At 43.8% G+C, this 19,753-nt stretch overlaps 1 long non-coding RNA gene across 1 annotated transcript; it reads right to left on the bottom strand.

The window, feature by feature from the left end:
- Window positions 1-6,435: 6,435 nt before the first annotated feature.
- LOC310708493 lies at window positions 6,436-8,805 on the bottom strand. The gene is made up of 3 exons (XR_014527048.1): window positions 7,284-8,805; window positions 6,753-6,915; window positions 6,436-6,530 (listed from the first exon to the last, which is right to left on the bottom strand). It is a non-coding gene; the product is annotated as an uncharacterized lncRNA (long non-coding RNA).
- Between the last annotated feature and the right edge of the window lie 10,948 nt (window positions 8,806-19,753).

The raw sequence follows: 19,753 nt of genomic DNA, 5'->3' as shown, positions 1-19,753 counted from the left end.
CAACATCCTCCTTAAATTGTGGCTCCCAGAATTGGACACAGTACTCCAGGTGTGGTCTGACCAAGGCAGAATAGAGCGGTACTATTACTTCCCACGATCTGGACACTATACTTCTGTTAACGCAGAATAGCATTAGCTTTTTTGCTTCTGCATCACACTGTTGACTCATGTTAAGCCTGTGGTCCATCAAGACCCTTAGATCCTTTCCATAGGTACTGCTAGGAAGCCAAGTGAACAGCAGGAGAGAACGTGTCCAGAGGAGGGCAACCAAAATGGTCAAAGGCCTGGAAACGATGCCTTATGAGGAACGGCTAAGGGAGCTGGGCATGTTTAGCCTGGAGAAGAGGAGGTTAAGGGGTGATATGATAGCCATGTTCAAATATATAAAAGGATGTCACATAGAGGAGGGAGAAAGGTTGTTTTCTGCTGCTCCAGAGAAGCGGACACGGAGCAATGGATCCAAACTACAAGAAAGAAGATTCCACCTAAACATTAGGAAGAACTTCCTGACTGTAAGAGCTGTTCGACAGTGGAATTTGCTGCCAAGGAGTGTGGTGGAGTCTCCTCCTTTGGAGGTCTTTAAGCAGAGGCTTGACAACCATATGTCAGGAGTGCTCTGATGGTGTTTCCTGCTTGGCAGGGGGTTGGACTCGATGGCCCTTGTGGTCTATTCCAACTCTATGATTCTAGGATTCTAAGTGTCCCCCAGCCTATACTAGTGAATCTGGTTCTTCCTGCCTAAGTGCAGAACCTTACATTTGTCCCTATTGACATTCATTTTGTTGGCTTTCGTCCAGTTCTCCAACCTGTTAATGTCATTTTCAATTCTGATTCTGTTTTCTGCAGCATTAGCTAGCCCTCGCAGTTTGGTGTCCTCAGCCGATTTGATGAGCATCCCCTCAATTCTTTCATCCAAGTTGAACAACAATGGGCCCAGGACAGAACCTTGCGGCACCCCACTTGTCACTTTTTTCCAGGAGGCTGAGAAAGCATTAATGGCTGCTCATCATTTCACAGTGGTGGGCAATGTTTGCAGCCCAGCGCACTGCACCACCATCTTCTCAGAGCCTTGCTGCTGCTGTGGCCATTGCGCATCTGCTGGGGTCACAACGGAGGCCTCTGGGTTCCCGCCAGAACCCAGCCATTTCAATCGGCCAATCTGCAGTGGGCACAGCTAGGAAGAACGGACCGTCCCGACGCATGCTTCCCTCTGGTCTGCTCCTCAGATTTAAAGGAGACCGGAGCTGATGTCAGTTGTGCAGTTGGCCCTGGAGCATCAAGGAGGAAAGTCAGCAGGACACGAAGACCCAGAGAGAGGTAGAGCGAAGGACAAGGAAGTAGTGAAGATGAGGAAGCAGAGAACCGCTGGAGTTACCTGGTTGTTGGACGAACCCCTCCCTCTTTTTTGCACATGGCCAGCGCCATATTTCCACACACGAGTTGTGCTTCCACATGGGGAGTAAGGTAAGTACCCATTGCTTTTCATGGCGGTACTGGATAACCAAATTGCAGTGCGTTAGTGCCTAATTTGAAGAACAGATAGTTGGCGTTGTTTCTCATTTGATGTGCTGTTTTCCCCCTAAGTTTTGGGGTGTATCATATACGAGGCCCTAGCGGTGGAAGTATGGGGACTTGACTTGTAACATATTGCAGCCTTAAGAAATTTTCCTACCAGTTTCATTCTGCCATCGGCCTGAATTAGGTGGCCGCACGTAAGGGGCTGCTCAGTTAATGGTGAGGCCAGGTGGGCAGAGAGCTGGGCTGGTGGGCTTCCTTCCATGCATATACAGTGGTGCCTCGCAAGACGAAATTAATCCGTTCCACGAGCCTCTTCGTCTAGCGGTTTTTTCGTCTTGCAAAGCAACCCTATTAGCGGCTTAGTGGCTTAGCGCTATTAGCGGTTTAGCGGCTATTAAAGGCTTAGCGGGTAAAAGGCTATTAGCGGCTTAGCAGCTTAGAAAAAGGGGGGGAGGGAAAAAAATCGCAAGACTCGCAAGACTTTTTCGTTTTGCGAAGCAAGCCCATAGGGAAATTCGTCCTGCGAAGCGCATCGAAAAACGGAAAACCCTTTCGTCTAGCGGGTTTTTCGTCTTGCGAGGCATTCGTCTTGCGGGGCACCACTGTAATGTGGTCTGTAGATATATGTGTATGTGGTGTGTATGTATTTATTTATTTATGTATGCATGCATATAATTGCGGTATGTATGTGTGCTGAGCTGCTTGCATCTTTGGTGTATTATGAGTCTATCTACACAAGGCAGTGGGGTTCGAAGGGCAAATTGTGTATGGTGTTCTGCATCAGCCTGGGCTGGAAGACCATTTCGGTCTTCTCCAACTCTACGATCCAATGATTTCTGGTATGATGTGCATAGGTATGGTCTCCCGCTAAGGAACGGCCGCATGGTCCTGCATCGCCAAGGATTGCCCTAAGGGTTCCAACTCTATAATTATATAGGATTCTTTTGGAGGCCCTCAGCTCGGAGAGGGGCCCGAGGTCCTCTCTCCTGACTATTGTTCTTTTATAGTCAAAGTATGCTAGTAATGTGCCGTACTGGTCACCTGCTGATGGTCTCATCCCTACATGTGCCATTCATTCTATAGCATAAACAGGCATAGGCATCTATGCACATGCTTAATAGGACCGGGTGTGCATTTCTGTATGTATGGTGGTAGTTAATCCTGTGTGTGTGGCTAATCTTTTTAGGTATCGGTATATGGGGAGCCAAAGGGACGCAGGTGGCGGAAGGGACGTGGGTGGTGCTGTGGGTTAAACCACAGAGCCTAGGGCTTACTGATCAGAAGGTCGGCAGTTTGAATCCCCGCAACGGGGTGAGCTCCCATTGCTCGGTCCCTGCTGCTGCCAACCTAGCAGTTCAAAAGCATGTCAAAGTGCAAGTAGATAAATAGGTACCACTCCGGTGGGAAGCTAATCAGCGTTTCCGTGCGCTGCTCTGGTTCGCCAGAAGCGGCTTAGTCATGCTGGTCACATGACCCGGAAGCTGTACGCCGGCTCCCTCGGCCAATAATGTGAGATGAGTGCCGCAACCCCAGAGTCGGTCACAACTGGACCTAATGGTCAGGGTTCCCTTTACCTTTATATGTGGAGCCGGGCTAGATGACCCAGAGCCCCTTCTAACCCTATTTTCAGTAACACGAGGGGAGGATAGTGTTAATTAGTTATTCATTAGTCATGAGGTCGTAGGCATGTGCTCCCGTGCAGGGTTACAATGTATGGTTAGTTTGCACGTGATCTACAGTACTCTTTATGTGGGAGTCTGCATTTATGTATTTATGTATGCTCAGTTGGTTAAAACATGATGCTGATGGGGCCATGGTTGCATGTTTGATCCTTATGGTGGGGTAGTGGAATATGTCTGCATTGCAGGAGGTTGGACTGGGGTCCCTTCCTGCAGTTCTACCTGCACAATTTATATCTGAATTGTTTCACAGTCATCTCGTCTGTGCTGCCCCAGCATGGAATCTTTGGTGCTGCAATTTACTCTGCTTGTCAGCCTGGGGATGGTGTGCCCCTTTAAAGAATTTTCCTCCCACCTGGGAGGTTTCCGTTGTCTTGGTTCTAAGAATGTACACACTCAGACGGTCACAGTTTCTGTTTTATATTCAGTAGGGGTGGTGTCCCAATGCCCCCCACCTGCGATGGCGGTATCAGGATCACCTTGAAAGGGTGTCCTGAGGGGAGTCTCAGACCACAAGCGCACAGTCTGAAATTTTAATAAAGTTGTGGCCAATTTTCATCGCAAAATACGTCATCAGGTGTTTTTCTTTGTTGTGAGGTCTGACTCCCTTGCAAGGGGGGGGGGGTGGAGGTACTGAGCTTTATTTCAAAGAGATCCAAGATTCCAGAACAGGAGGTCATGCAAGTTTGGTTCTTTGTACAGTGGTGCCCCGCAAGACGAATGCCTCGCAAGACGGAAAACCCGCTAGACGAAAGGGTTTTCCGTTTTTGAGCTGCTTCGCAAGACGATTTTCCCTATGGGCTTGCTTTGCAAGACGAAAACGTCTTGCGAGTGTTCCGATTTTTTCCCGCTCCCCCCCTTTTTCTAAGCCGCTAATAGCCTTTTACCCACTAAACTGCTAAGCCTTTAATAGCCGCTAAACCGCTAATAGCGCTAATCCGCTAATCCGCTAATAGGGTTGCTTCGCAAGACGAAAAAACCGCTAGACAAAGAGACTCACGGAACAGATTAATTTTGTCTTGCGAGGCACCACTGTATACAGTATGCCCAGCAAAACATGTTGAATCTTTTGAGAATGTTCTGAGGTTTAGGATTTCATTTTCTGGGTGGAATACAAGAAAAGCAGTCTGCTAGATTACTTTCACAAAGCTGATATTGGCTGGCAAAAGGAAAGCTAATTTTAAAACAGATACAGTGGTACCTCGGGTTAAGTATTTAATTCGTTCCGGAGGTCCGTTCTTAACCTGAAACTGTTCTTAACCTGAAGCACCACTTTAGCTAATAGGACCTCCCGCTGCCGCCGCGCCGCTGGAGCGCGATTTCTGTTCTCTTCCTGAAGCAAAGTTCTTAACCTGAGGTACTATTTCTGGGTTAGCGGAGTCTGTAACCTGAAGCATATGTAACCTGAAGTGTATGTAACCCGAGGTACCACTGTAATGGTGAAAATAACAAATCTGTGCAACTGCCTCTCAGAAATTGCCTAAATCTATCTTATTCTGTTTTAACCAGCTCTTGCCCCTTCCTCTCTGTGTCTCTACCCCCATCATTCTTCCCGGACACTATGTTCCACCACTGAGGGCCTTCTATCGGTTCCCTCACTGCGAGAAGCGATGTTACATGGAACCAGGCAGAGGGCCTTCTCAGTAGTGGCGCCCGCCCTGTGGAACGCCTTCCCACCAGATGTCAAAGAAATAAAGAACTGTCTGAGTTTTAGAAGACACCTGAAGGCAGCCCTGTTTAGGGAAGCTTTTAATATTTGATGAATTATTGTATTTAAATTTTTTGCTGGAAGCTGCACAGAGTGGCTGGGGAGCCCTGGCCACATGGGCAGCGTATAAATAAATTTTTTATTTTTATTTTTATTTTTATTTTTATTTTTATTTTTATTTTTATTTTTATTTTTATTTTTATTATAGCACCCACAAAGGAAGTAGCCAAACTGTAGACTCCTGCAGTGAGACCCGGGATTTCCACCCATGCTCACAACTGTTGGAAAAAAGCAACCCCAAAAACTAGCATGTTTGTAAAGGAATAAAACAAAAATTATCTGTTTATTTATCTTTTTTTAAAAATATGTTTTTATTAAGTTTGCATAACAAATTTAAATTCAAACACATCATTCACCCCTTCATTTAGGATTCTCTGAATCCTTTGACTTCCCTCCCCCCTTCCATGGTTACCATTGTCAGTCTCTTTTTCATCTGCTTATCGTTATTTTCTCTAATTTGCTAATAGAATAGCAATCCATTTTTCCATAGTTTTTGTAAAATGCAAGCATTACTCAAATCCTGCCAAAGTTTTTGGTTGTTTAGAACAGTGTTCTCTCAAAGGCAATATAAATTTCACCCATTCTTTCTTAAATTTTTTCTCTTCCTGGTTTATGATTTTCCTGGTCAGTTTTGCCATTTTGGCATAGTTCATCAACTTCATCAGCCATTCCTCTCTGGATGGAACTCTATATTTTTTCCATCTCTGAGCCAGTAGTATCCTTAGTGCTGTCATCATGGTACATGAATAGTCGTTTCTGCTCCCTCAGAATCTCTTTAACTAAAATGCCTAACAAAAAAAGCCTCTGTTTTCCCCCACAAATGTTATTTTAAACATTTTTTCAACTCATTGTAAATCATTTCCCAGAATGTTTTAATTATCTTGCACGTCCACCACATGTGGTAGAACATGCCTTCCTTCTCCTTACATTTCCAGCAAACATTTGAATCAGTTCTATACATTTTTGCTAGTTTTACAGGTGTAAATTACCGCCAATGCAACATTTTCATATAATTTTCCTTCAATGCACAGCACACTGTAATTTTTAAGTCTTCCCTCCATAACTTTTCCCAAGATGAAAATTGAATATTATGCCCAACGTCTTGTGCCCATTTTATCATTACTGATTTGACTTCTTCATCCTTAGTTTGCCACTCTAGCAATTTATACATTTTAGAAAGTAACTTCACATTATTTTCCTATAATTCCTTTTGAAACCTTGAGATTTCTGTACTAAATCCATTTTTCTTATCTATATTTAAACGCATCATTTACTTGAAGGTATTGCAACCAGTCTGTAACTAACTGTCTTATATCTTCAATTGTTGTTCTACTTCTATGAGCGACTTTTTGTAGCCTCTTTAAAAAGTCTGTTGCCTTGTGACGAGAGACCACACTAGAGACTCATGGTGTTTTGGAAAGATAAACTATTTATTTATATATATATATATATATATATATATATATATATATATATATATATTTGAGTTTTGGGGGAGGGGGGAACTGGGTCTTGGAGGGGAGAGAGAGCTGTGCTGGAGTTGCTAGTCTCACTGCTGTCACTGCCTGGAAGAGAAAAGAAGAGAAAAGATTCTTAATTTTTTCATCATTGATAACCAATCTTTCCTGGAAGGATCTCCAGGTGGCTTATGTTATTTTACCTTCCTCCCTTCCTCGTCCTATCCTATCCCTGAACTCTTCTTAAATCAGGGAGCTGCCTCCCTCCGCCCCGGCAAGCCAGATTCTCTCTGGCCTCTCTGTTCTTCATGAACAAAGCTCAACACTCACCACTGGTGGAAGAACTGGTGGCATCCATCCCCTGGTCTCTTGGTCTCACATAAATCGTTCTTACTTTAATCTTTCTTCCATCAACCATCACACTTTCTTCCTCCAAACAGACAAGGGGATAGATTTTCATGGAACGGAAACAGGAGGCCAGCAGCTCTCAAATCTAGGAAAGAAGAGGGGAAATAGTCAGGAAATGGGTTCTAGATACTTTCTTGATACTGTATGTCTCTGTGCTAAATTTGGGGAACCGGTCAGCTGAACCTACTTTCAGAAACCTCTCATGGAGAGTGCAGCAAACAGTTGAACCCACAGAGGAGGGCATTTTGTCAAAGGACCCTCCAAAACTAGGAGATGCCCTTCTTGTGATGATGACCACAAGGGAGAAGGCAAGCCATTTCCCTCAAAGCATCTAAGGGGGCCCTGAGGACAATCTTTAAAAATTAATCTAATCACGACCTGGATCCCTTTGTGTCTAAACCTTAAGGGATAGCAAAAGAAGCAGACTGCGGAAAGAAGAAGAGATATACTTACAGGCAAGATGAAGAAATTTTCATTTTTCGTAAAACACGATTTACACTAACGATCCCTTTTCTTTGAACTATAGATAAATAGTTGCTCAGCCAAGTGACTCAGCAGGGGGACGTGTCGAAAGATCCACAGACACCCTCCATATCGGCAGTGGTGGCCTCCATCCCCTGGTCGCTTGGTTGAACATATAGTGATCTCATCTTCACTAATGTGTCCTCCTTATTCTTCATGACCATCACTCCATCCTCCAATTTCTCCCTCTCAGACCCCATGGGTCTCTAACACCGACTCCCACTCCAACTGCCTCCCTTGGAACTCTGGCCAGTAAGGAGCTGTTGTCAGTTAACGGTTTTCTGGTAGGAGGAAAAACACTCAGTGACTCAACCTGCTCACTAAACAAACTTTTCCGTCGCATATCCCACCCCCAAAAATCATTGCGTAGGCGAGGTTGCATATACCAGCCTCGATGCAGCAATTGTAAAAAGTATTTTGGGGTTCCTGCTTAAAATACGCAAATATACGTGTATCGTACACACAATACCTTATATACTTTATAATACTATTAAGCTATAAACACTATAAAGTTCTAAACATAACTATATAGCATAACACTTTACTCTATATTCTTTTACATCTATAGATAGGCGTTGCGCTTTAAAAAATACAGGATCCAAATACATTATAACCACTTTTAAATCTGCATTTTAACTAATTGCATTTCAGACAGACACCACACTGATCCATTATCAGACGTTACTCTACATTAGCAATTTCTGCCAGTGTCTTCCACCAAGAAACAAACAGCTTTCCTTAGGCTGCAAGGAAGTGAAATGTTATGAGTTTCTGGGTGCCAGGCATTGAACCCCTGGATTCAGCATATGTTAAAAGATACACCAGGCAGTTTCCGCAATGAGAAAATCACCTGGAGTGATGAGCTATTAGGAAAGGAAAGAGGGAGCTCTGTGCCCCTTCCTCAACTCATAGTTAGAAGACAAAGGCAGTTAGGGTTTGCCGTGGGGTGACCTAAAGGAAAAATAGGTTGCAGGCTGTTAAAGGCAAGAAAGATGGAGAGAGGGTCAGAAGATGATGGTAGATTTCCGTCTGAATCCACTGCTATGGCTATGGGAGAAACAAGACCCTCTTTGAGTGTATTTATTTATTTATTCATTCATTCTCCAGCCATTCTGGGCAGCTCCCAACAGACTATTAAAAACACAATAAAACATCAAACAGTAAACACTTCCCTAAACAGGGCTGCCTTCAGATATCTTCTAAAAGTCGCATAGTCGTTTATTTCCTTGACATTGGATGGGAGAGTGTTCCACAGGGTGGGTGCCACTACCGAGAAGACCCTCTGCCTGGTTCCCTGTAACCTCAATTCTCGCAGTGAGGGAACCACCAGAAGGCCCTCGGCGCTGGACCTCAGTGTCCAGGCTGAACAATGGGGGTGGAGACGCTCCTTCAGCTATACTGGGCTGAGGCTGTTTATGGCTTCAAAGGTCAGCACCAACACTTTGAATTGTGCTCAGAAACAACCTGTGAGCCAATGTTGGTCTATCAGGACCGGTGTTATGTGGTCCTGGCGGCCGCTCCCAGTCTAGCTGCTGCATTCTAGATTAGTTGTAGTTTCTGGGTTACCTTCAAAGGTAGCCCCATGTAGAGCGCATTGCAGTTGTCCAAGCGGGAGATAACTAGAACATGCACCACTCTGGTGAGACAGTAAATAAATTATATATCAGAAAGACACCACGGTCTCAGCTGTGCCACATTTCCAAAAAGGAAACATGTCCGGGTTGCGATTTGGTGCTTCTGCGCATGCGCAAAGCGCAATTTAGCGCTTCTGTGCATGCAGGACCCCCGAAACCCAGAAGTAACCCATTCCAGTACTTCCGGGTTTTGGCTGGTCCATAACCTGAAAAACCGCAACCTGAAGCGTCTGGAACCCGAGGTATGACTGTACTGAATTGGTCCTACATAGTTCATTAAAAATCTGAGCATTTCATCATGTTCTAACCATCAACCCGTTAAAATTAAAGGATATAAGTACCGTATTTTTTGCACCATAACACTCACTTTTTTCCTCCTAGAAAGTAAGGGGAAATGTCTGTGCGTGTTATGGAGGAAATGCCTACGGGTGGCAGGCCTATGGATTTTCTTCCTCTAAAAACTACGTGCGTGTTATGGTCGGGTGCGTGTTATAGAGCGAAAAATACAGTAACTAATGTCCACTAATTTCGATAGGTTTACCCTGAGTGCATATTATAAAAATACAGGCACATGATCACAGCTTTGTTGGGTGGGGAATAAATAAATAAATGGAAAGCAGAAGAAACCCACTCTCCATTTATTTAATCCCCCCATGTGTGAAGTTGTGATCAATTGCAGTCTTTACTAGATTTGGGAAGGAGGAAGGACTCTGGACCCTGCCAGAGCCCTCACACCTCCTTCCCAAAGCCAAGCTAGCAGCCCTCCAGAAAACTTGCAGGGCGGCCGTTCCCAAGGGTTCACGGCTTTACGCAATTTTGCCAGCAACAATATTTTTCTGATCCATTTTTTTTCAGGGGGGCAGGAGGGGATACAGGATTAAAATCAAGATAGATACAGTACTGACCTCTGTTGAGGCATGTAATTCAAGATGTATCACTTATGCTGGGGGAGGAGAGCAAAGTTATGTTAAGATGGCATTTGCATTTAGACAACAGTGAGTTTAATTCAATTGGTTTACAGTGGTAAATTGGTTCTCACACGTTTGGTACTCAAACAACTTGGAACCCAAACACTGCAAACCCGGAAGTAAGTGTTCCGGTTTGTGAACTTTTTTTGGAAGTCGAACACGCTCCGTTTTGAGCATTACACTTCCGATTTGAGTGCCACACTTCCGTTTTGAGTCTTACACTGACGTCTGTCTATTTTTGCTATTTATTTTGCGTTTTTGTTTTTGTGGCTCTTTGTTTTTGTTTTCGTGACTGTATGGAACCCAGTTCAGCTACTGATTGATTGATTGATTGATTGATTGTGTGACTGCAGTACATTGCTTATTGCTTTCCTTTTATGGATCAATGGCCTCGTTGGATAGCAAAATTCATGTTAAATTGCTGTTTCAGGGGTTGCTTTTAAAAGTCTGGAACGGATTAATCCATTTTGCATTACTTTCTATGGGAAAGCGTGCCTTGGTTTTGGAACGCTATGCTTTTGGAACGGACTTCCGGAAAGGATTAAGTTTGAGAACCAAGGTACCACCGTATTGACTTTGAAAAAGCATTTTATCCCATTCTTTAACACAGCAAGAGAACATCCAAACTGAAGATTCTGAAGTGGACCATTGATCCAATCTGTGTCATGACCCATCCAGATTAGATCAGGTGAGTTCACTTAGGAATCTAAGTTGGGCAGATTTCTTTTTTTAAAAAAAATAATATTTATTAACAGTTTAAAGAGTATAAAAAAGGAAAAAAATTCAACAAAAACAATACAATACAAAAACAAAAACACTACACTACACTAACACTAAAACATTGAATTAACACCACAAAGCAAACACAATTTAAAACACATCCAATCATTTCAGTATCTTATCTTTCATTCACTTGTTTCCACGACCTCCTCACACCTTCCTTTTTGTATTCGACTTCAATTAACTGTTTCAGCAAATCCTTTCCATCTTCCTCTATTTTCTGTCCTGTAATTTATCTTAACTTATTCTAACCTTATTTTTCCCTTTAATACATTAAAAATCTATTTGTACTTAATTCCTTATAACATTTCTACTAAAGCCGTAGAACTTCATTCCAACATTTTTCTAACATTCATTAATTTTACAGTATTTCTGTAAATAGTCTTTAAACTTTTTCCAGTCTTCTTCCACCGACTCTTCTCCCTGGTCTCGGATTCTGCCAGTCATTTCCGCCAGTTCCATATAGTCCATCAACTTCATCTGCCATTCTTCCCGGGTGGGTAAATCTTGTGTTTTCCAATACTTCGCGATGAGTATTCTTGCTGCTGTTAAGTAGGGCAGGTTTCTCTGCCATTCCTAGTGCTTATAAAAGAGTTCCTTGACATTTTTCTGATTTATTTAGAATGTAATAATTAAAACTATTTGGCCTCGTATCTTTCAAGCAAAACTTTGCTTTCCCTGTGGCCTATGGTGGTGGGGGGGAGAGACTAGGAGCTTTCATTCTTTATACAGGACAAGAGTTAAATGAATCCCTGTTTAACTGATACGTAATATTGAAGTGAGGTAAGGCATGCAGTCTTGAATTCATCTGCATCACCACAAGACTCTACTCTTTTGGCATCTTCCCCGGAAGTCATTTCATCATGTTGAATCATTCAAATGAACAGGCAAGGTCTTACATAAGTGAAGAAAGTCCAAAGAGAAATATATCGTGACCAGAGAAGCATTCCTCTTCCAACTTCCCCAATATCACTTCTGGTAAACAATACAATGTTTTTTAATCAAAAACCTAAATCTAAGGCCACCTTATTTCTTGAATTAGTCCCAGTCCTTGCCAGCAATTTAATGTGCCATTCCAACAATGAAGTTAACTAGTTGAAGAAAGTGTCTGAGGCATCATCTACACCAGGGGTCAGCAAACTTTTTCAGCAGGGGGCCGATCCACTGTCCCTCAGACCTTGTGGGGGGCCGGACTATATTTTTTGTTTGGGGGGGGGGAGGAATGAACAAATTCCTATGCCCCACAAATAACCCAGAGATGCATTTTAAACAAAAGCACACATTCTACTCATGTAAAAACACCAGGCAGGCTCCACAAATAACCCAGAGATGCATTTTAAATAAAAGGACACATTCTACTCATGTAAAAACACGCTGATTCCTGGACTGTCTGTGGGCGGAATTTAGAAGCCAATTGGGCCAAATCTGGACCCCGGGCCTTAGTTTGCCTACCCATGATCAACACTATAAATTTAAAGCACTATCATACCCTGAGCCCAGCTTTGGCTGGGGAGGGTGGGATATAAATAAATTTTATTATTATTATACCACTTCAACAGCTTCCTCCAAATAATCCTGGCAACTGCAGTTTGTTAAGAGTGGTGAGAGTTGTTTATATCTGTATATACAATATATAGTTTTTAACCTAATATAGATTTTAACCTCTGGGAAAAACTCTGGAAAAAAGCGACTTGAAGTTTACAGCATGTTATCCTTTGAAGGAGGACTACCTGAAAATGATTTACAGATGGTATTTAACTTGGAGTAGGCTTGCTAAGAGGGACGCGGGTAGCGCTGTGGTCTAAACCACAGAGCCTAGGGCTTGCCGATCAGAAGGTCAGCTGTTTGAATCCCTGCGACGGGGTGAGCTCTCATTGCTCGGTCCCTGCTCCTGCCAACCTAGCAGTTCGAAAGCACGTCAAAGTGCAAGTAGATAAATAGGTACTGCTCTGGCGGGAAGGTAAACGGCGTTTCCATGTGCTGCTCTGGTTCGCCAGAAGCGGCTTAGTCATGCTGGCCACATGACCTGGAAGCTGTCTGTGAACAAACGCCATTCATCTTTAAAATCACAGTTATCCTTGTCCCGTAGCTTATGTGTCAATTTCGCCAATTCTGCATAGTCCATCGGTTTCTCTTGCCATAATTCTTTAGTCAGGATTTCCTCATTCTTCCATCTTTGTGCTATTAAGACTCTCACGGCTGTTGTCGCATGCATGAAGATGTTTTCCAACTTCTTTGGCAGGTCTTTTCCTACAATCCCTAAAAAATGCTTCAGGCTTTTAAACAAATGTTAGATGGAACATTTTCTTCAATTCATTGTATATCATTTCCCAATTTTTTAAAATTTCGTTACAGTCCCACCACATATGGTAAAATGTCCCCTCCTTTTCATTACACTTCCAACACATATTTGAGCTAGTTTTATACATTTTTCCTAACTGCACTGGTGTCATATACCACCTATACATCATCTTCATTACAACCCTCATTTGCAATCCTGCACGTTCCTACTCAGAAGTGAGTTGCACTGAGTCAAGAAGCCAAGACGTAACTGGTAACTGAACGAGGATCGGCTGTGTGTCTTCTCCACACCACGGCCACAATTCTGCCACGTTCAGGACTTTCTGCCAGTTGCAATGGCATATCTGTCATGATGGCAGCATATACCGCATTTTTTCGCTCTATAAGACGCACCAGACCACAAGACGCACCTAGTTTTTGGAGGAGGAAAACAAGAAAAAAAATATTCTGAATCTCAGAAGCCAGAACAGCAAGAGGGATCGCTGCGCAGTGAAAGCAGCAATCCCTCTTGCTGTTCTGGCTTCTGGGATAGCTGTGCAGCCTGTATTCGCTCCATAAGATGCACACACATTTCCCCTTACTTTTTAGGAGGGAAAAAGTGAGTCTTATAGAGCAAAAAATACGGTATTTCCTGGTGGATAAGTTGTCCTATTGCTCCTCAACTGGTGGATCTTGGAAGTGGCGCTGTTTGGTAACGGTACAGCAGCGACTCCCTTGGAGACACGATCGCTCATGCAGCTATGCTACGCAAGGAGCCGGATTTGCGTAGGGAAAAAATTGCTTGAGGCAATGCGTGTTGCATCTGTTGTTTTTAAATTGGCTATTTTCTGTCCACTTGCCTCCATCCCCAGCTGGGGTTTTCCCTGGCAGAATTGTTAGAAAAACAGGAAGTGGGCTGTCGGAATACTTGGAAGGCAAATATGGATATAATAAAGCAAGCGTGCCAAGACGCACAAGATTTCACTGAATGAAATGTTTATCCTGGGGCCCAGGCTGCATACAAATTGGGGACAGATTTTCATTTCATCTGGTATGACTCATGCAGCTTACTGATTTTAGCTTAGTCATTCATGACAAGCAGTTTGTCGCAGGGTTTCCCCACCTTTTGATAGTAGCCAGGGATCGTGGTTGACCTTGTTTTCTATGGTGCAGGCATATGTCACTCTACACTAATACGTGCCTTTGCACGTCAGATATAATCCCCAGATTCTCAGATTTCTGAAAGAGAGAGAGAGAGAGAGAACATTTTTAGCAATTCTGAAACCTGAGATATGAGGCCAAATGGAGAGGCATAATTATCCACATGTGTTTTGTGAGAAGCTAGACTGTGCTCCCCTTACCTTAGGACAAGTTAGCTTAAGGATGGAAGACTCTATCAAGCCTCATTTTTCCAATCTTAATTTTGCTTCCCCACATTTCTGCAGCAACTTGAGTTTGTTTTATTTTAAAAAATCACTAAAATTCCACAGCATCTTACAGCAAATTTCTCCTGATAAACTCATTTTTGTGTGCACTTTTGACTAATGTGCAGTTTTTCAAGCAGTTTTCCCCTAACATGACACATTCTATCTGCTTTCTTCACTAGTATATGCATTTTCATGCACACAACAGATGCCTTTTCGTGCACATCGGTTGGAGAGAACAGCATTGCAAAATTCAGAGAGGTGCGAATTTCTAAGGGTAGCTGTGTTTTGGTCTGTTTATTGGTTTGAGAAGTTGCCAGTTAGGTAGCTTTGTATTAAAATTTCACCCCCATCCCTATGCTGGTTTACTTTTTGCCACAGGTATCATACAATGTAGATTTTCCTTGCCTCGAACAATATAGGAGCAGTAACTCAGCCCTGAGGCAGTAAAGACGAACCAAGTTTCCCACCATGGATAGTCAAAGGAAGGGAGAATCATGTTGCACAACACCTCCCCAATCCAACAGACATGGAATAGATGCTTCATTGTCAAAGTCTCACTTTGACCCCTTTGGCAGCCTCTGTCACAAACTGGGAATCACTGGTTGACCACCTTCATTCGCCAGCGCATGGAAGAGTTAAGACTTTCATCACTGGCCAAAGAACTGAACAAACACAGAGACAAGATCTCTGACTAAAGTTCAGCAGCTGAGAGAGGGAAATGAGGAAAGGTCTGCCCTATTTTAGCCTCATCTCTTTCTTTTGCCTCTCCTTGTGTCCCCTCTTTTTCTGTCAGCAACCAAACCGTCCTGATGAGATGAAGAGAGATGCCTCTGCTGGGAAACAGTGAGATAGTGGCTGGCTTCCAGTAAGTTTGGCTCAGGCTGCACAACTCTTACTGCAAAAAAAAGTATAGCAACCTATACTATATCTATATCTATATCTATATCTATATCTATATCTATATCTATATCTATATCTATATCTATATCTATATCTATATCGCCTAGGACTTGCCGATCAGAAGGTCGGTGGTTTGAATCCCCATGACAGGGTGAGCTCCCGTTGCTCGGTTCCTGCTCCTGCCAACCTAGCAGTTCAAAAGCACGTCAAAGTGCAAGTAGATAAACAGGTGCCGCTCCAGCAGGAAGGTAAACGGCATTTCGGTGCGCTGCTCTGGTTCACCAGAAGCGGCTTAGTCATGTTGGCCACATGACCCGGAAGCTGTACGCCGGCTCCCTTGGCCAATAAAGCGAGATGAGCGCCACAACCCCAGAGTCGGTCACGACTGGACCTAATGGTTAGGGGTCCCTTTACCTTTACACACACATATATATATATATATAGTTTGCTGGTGCTCCAGACTTGAGCACTAGCACATAGTCCACCAATGTCAGATAGCTAGCAAAAAAGATGAAAATGCGCATGAAAATAGGGTTAAAAAAAAGAGGGTTTGAAATCTTTCCACTTCCAGATATGCACATTCATTTTTTAAGTTTGAAAATCCAAGTGAGCACTTCCCTTTTGGATTTGCTTCAGTGTTATCAACACTGCTTGAATATCAGTCATTCAATATTTGTACATGTTTCCATTAAAACAGTTCCAGATGTTGCATGAGATTGTACCATTAATTTCCAACTTGTTTTGTTTTGAGCGTATGCATGCATACTTACGGTGTGACTCATGCTAAAGAACCTGCTTTGCAGAGCACATCAGATAAATAAATGCAAAGTATATATTTAAAAATAGAATAAGAGATTCTCTTAATTTGGGGTATCCCCATTACATGAGAAAACAGATAAACATTTGAGGAAAGAAAACCTCTGGCTAAATTTTATATAAAAAAAAAACATGTCTAGGGTGTGGGTATATTAGCTGGAAGTATCTACGCTAAAGTCTTAGGAAGGGAAGTTCAAGGTTTCTGCAAAGAACATCGTGTCTATAATCAATCATTCCCCTAATTTCCCACCTTCATTTTGTTGCAGGGCCCCACTTGTTATATATTTCATAACCAAGTATTTAAGATGAGTTACAATGGTTTCCAGCTTCCACCACCTCGCTGGAATTCCCCAGAGGTATTAATTAAATGGTGCACGGTGCATGTAAGTATGTAATTAAAGATACCACTCAAAATCAGGCATTAGGTTGGATAAGAAGGTACAACCTTTTGCCAGTATTTGCAGCCTCAAAACAATTTAGAGAAGTTGCTGGAGTTTCAGCATGAAATGGAACGAATATGCAGATGACACCCAGCTCTATCTCTCTTTTCCACCTGAATCAGGTATAGTAGCTGACAGGTAGCTAGACAGGTGTTTTGAGACAATGATGGACTGGATGTGAACCAGCTAAATCAGGGGTAGGCAACCTAAGACCCATGGGCCGGATGCGGCCCAATCGCCTTCTCAACCCAGCCCACGGACGGTCCGGGAATCAGCGTGTTCTTACATGAGTAGAATGTGTCCTTTCATTTAAAATGCATCTCTGGGTTATTTGTGGGGCCTGCCTGATGTTTTTAAATGAGTAAAATGTATGATTTTATTTAAAATGCATTCATTTCCCCCCAAAAAATATAGTCTGGCCCAGCACATGGTCTGAGGTACAGTGGACTGGCCCACGGCTAAAAAAGGTTGCTGACCCCTGAACTAAATCCTTAAAAAAATAGGGGTATTATGGGTTCCAAGTTCTTGAGTCCAGTGGATGAAGACAGCATTTTCTGGACAGAAGCAGGTTCATAACATTGGGGGGACTCCTGAATCCAACATTGTCAGTTGAGGTCCAGATAGCCACAATGTTTCTCCATTTAATTCTAGGAAGTGGCAAAATATTTCTAGGGAAGCACAAAAGGGGCAATGTGTATTTTAGGGACAGGGAGAGATTCATCCCACATGTTTTATTTCTGAAAAGAGATACTCTATCTCCATATTTGCACTTACATCGTAAGTATATTTTCTCTTATTTCAGTGGAGTTAAGGTTCAAGTGGCAAACTCAAGATTGCAGCCTTATTTTTAACATTTGTTGTTGTTGTTCAGTCGTTCAGTCGTGTCCGCCTCTTCGTGACCCCCTGGACCAGAGCACGCCAGGCACTCCTGTCTTCCACTGCCTCCCGCAGTTTGGTCAAACTCATGCTGGCAGCTTCGAGAATACTGTCCAACCATCTCGTCCTCTGTCGTCCCCTTCTCCTTGTGCCCTCCATCTTTCCCAACATCAGGGTCTTTTCCAGGGAGTCTTCTCTTCTCATGAGGTGGCCAAAGTATTGGAGCCTCAGCTTCATGATCTGTCCTTCCAGTGAGCACTCAGGGCTGATTTCCTTCAGAATGGAGAGGTTTGATCTTCTTGCAGTCCATGGGACTCTCAAGAGTCTCCTCCAGCACCATAATTTCTAACATAATTTGTGGAAACTGCCTTTCCTTCAAGGAGCCAGTGGGGGTCCTGCAATGCAAAGTTGCTTGCCTGAGGGTTGCTGCCCCCCTCTGTTCCTGCTCTGGAGCTGCCTATGTTCCCTGAACCAAACCAGCCAGGGATGCGGGTGATGCTGTGGTCTAAACCACGGAGCCTCTTGGGCTTGCCAATCAGAAGGTCGGCGGTTCAGATCCCTGTGACGGAGTGAGCTCCCGTTGCTCTGTCCCAGCTCCTGCCAGCCTAGCAGTTCGAAAGCACGCCAGCACAAGTAGATAAATAGGTACCGCTGTGGCGGGAAGGTAAATGGTGTTTCCATGTGCTCTGGTTTCTGTCAATGTGTCCCATTGCACCAGAAGCAGTTTAGTCCGACTGGCCACATGACCCGGAAAGCTGTCTGTGGACAAATGCCAGCTCCCTCGGCCTGAAAGCGAGATGAGCGCCGCAGCCCTCTAGTCGCCTTTGACTGGACTTAACCGTCCAGGGGTCCTTTACTTTTTTTTTTTTTAAACCTATGTTCCCAGAATCAAACCAGCCAGGCACCCTGTGCTGGAGTCCCTGGATTTGTCTAACTCACCCTGTCAAAAGGTGGAAACACCTCCTCAGCATGTTGAGAAAGCGTGTTCTCCTTCATGGAGAGCACGTGATGCGGTGGGATCTGACAGGCCACGCCTCTGTTGCTGGGTGGGTTGGTATGGATGACCATCCACAGTGATTGGGCAGTTGGGTTACTGGGCAAATTTTGGCACTGACTGGGCTCTTTTGCTGCATGCATCGGATCACCCACCCACCCTCCCTAATCTAGGGCTATTGTGTTGACCTTGCTATGCCTGTCATGGGGTCGTCTGCTTTTGGGGCAGGGGCCTGGTAGGAATTTTGTCCATTTGGCTGATTGACTGCTGCCATTTGGTTTTTGCTTACCACGTAGCAAATCGTCACAACTTGTAAGGTTGTGGTTAGGCATTGATTAAAAAATTGGTTGGTGGAGGGGTAAGGATTGGCGGTGCCTTCCCCTCCAATGCTGCTGCTGCAAGGGAATTCCATTAAAGGAAGCCAGGCGCTTGCCATTCTTTCATCTGTACCCCTGAATGGGGCTTGGGCAAGCCCCTGGGAGCATGCGGGGAGAGGTGAGGGTCTGGTGCCCAGCTCCATGCTCTCCCCAATATTGTTTTCCCTTACTGGCTTTCGCTGGAATCCGGAAGTCAGTTCTGTCCCGGGGGACAGATAGTCGGAACCAATGCCTAAGCAACCACTCACATTTATGTATTTTAATAAAGTTGTGGCCAAAATTATGCCAAAAACCTTAAACAAAAATTATGTGTGAATTGTGAATTATTTAGGGGTGGTTTGGGGGACCATGACACGCAAACCCCACTTCTCTCCAGTGAGAGTAATTATAAAGTGAATATAGATCTATGAACTCTTAAAACAGCCTTCTAGCCCAATGTTATCAAACTGGCAGCAGCTCCTAGCTGTGTTTTCAAAAGTAACTCCCATTCAGTTCTGTGGGGCCTATTCCCAGGTAAGCCCTGAAGCCCAACTTTAGAAATGCTAAACCTGAGGTCCATTTGCAAGCATATCCTGGGCTCTGTCAGCTATGCCCCGTATCGCCATGAAAGGTGGGAATAGTGAATGGGCACTCAACCTTTACCAACAGATTTGCACTTCCAAATTTCCCACACTTGGTGCAGACCCATATTTCCATCATGCTGCTCTTGTTCATCCACCCATACCTTGCATCTAACTCTAGGTCCATGGCCTTTTTGGCCATTCAGTTGTGTCCTTTCTTGACTCAGGGGAATGTTAGCTTATCCCATGATTGGTACTCTTTTGTTTCAACTGAGCAGTGGAAATTATTGGTACATTAAAATACTGTCCAAGCTAATTGGGAAAATAACTGGGAAAGCTGGCCCTCCCA

The sequence above is a fragment of the Podarcis liolepis genome, assembly GCF_965112155.1.
Source record: "Podarcis liolepis genome assembly, chromosome: 6".
Lineage (NCBI taxonomy): Eukaryota > Metazoa > Chordata > Lepidosauria > Squamata > Lacertidae > Podarcis > Podarcis liolepis.
This window is presented reverse-complemented; position numbering and strand designations above follow the sequence as displayed.